Consider the following 216-nt stretch of genomic DNA (forward strand, 5'->3'; position numbering starts at 1 on the left):
TTTCTCTTTCGCTCGTTCTTTTTTCATTTGTTTTCTCTCTCCTCTCCTTTCTTTCTCTCCGCTGTTCCTGTTTTTCTCTTCTCCCAGTTCTTATTTCTCTTCAACTCTCTTTTCCCCTCCCCTTCCTCCCTCCTTCTACTGAGTGTCTCTCCTCCCCTTCTATACCTTCCAATTTAATTCCTTTCCCCTCCTTCCCCCTCCCCCCCCTTTGCCCAT

At 46.8% G+C, this 216-nt stretch overlaps 1 protein-coding gene across 1 annotated transcript in view; it reads left to right on the forward strand.

Annotated features, from left to right (window-relative positions):
- The window catches only part of LOC119588121 (doublesex- and mab-3-related transcription factor 2-like), a gene marked incomplete in the record, with an annotated part of 30,832 nt that overhangs the window by 23,216 nt on the left and 7,400 nt on the right, over window positions 1-216 (forward strand).

The sequence above is a fragment of the Penaeus monodon genome, chromosome 23, assembly GCF_015228065.2.
Source record: "Penaeus monodon isolate SGIC_2016 chromosome 23, NSTDA_Pmon_1, whole genome shotgun sequence".
In the NCBI taxonomy this organism is placed as follows: Eukaryota; Metazoa; Arthropoda; class Malacostraca; order Decapoda; family Penaeidae; genus Penaeus; species Penaeus monodon.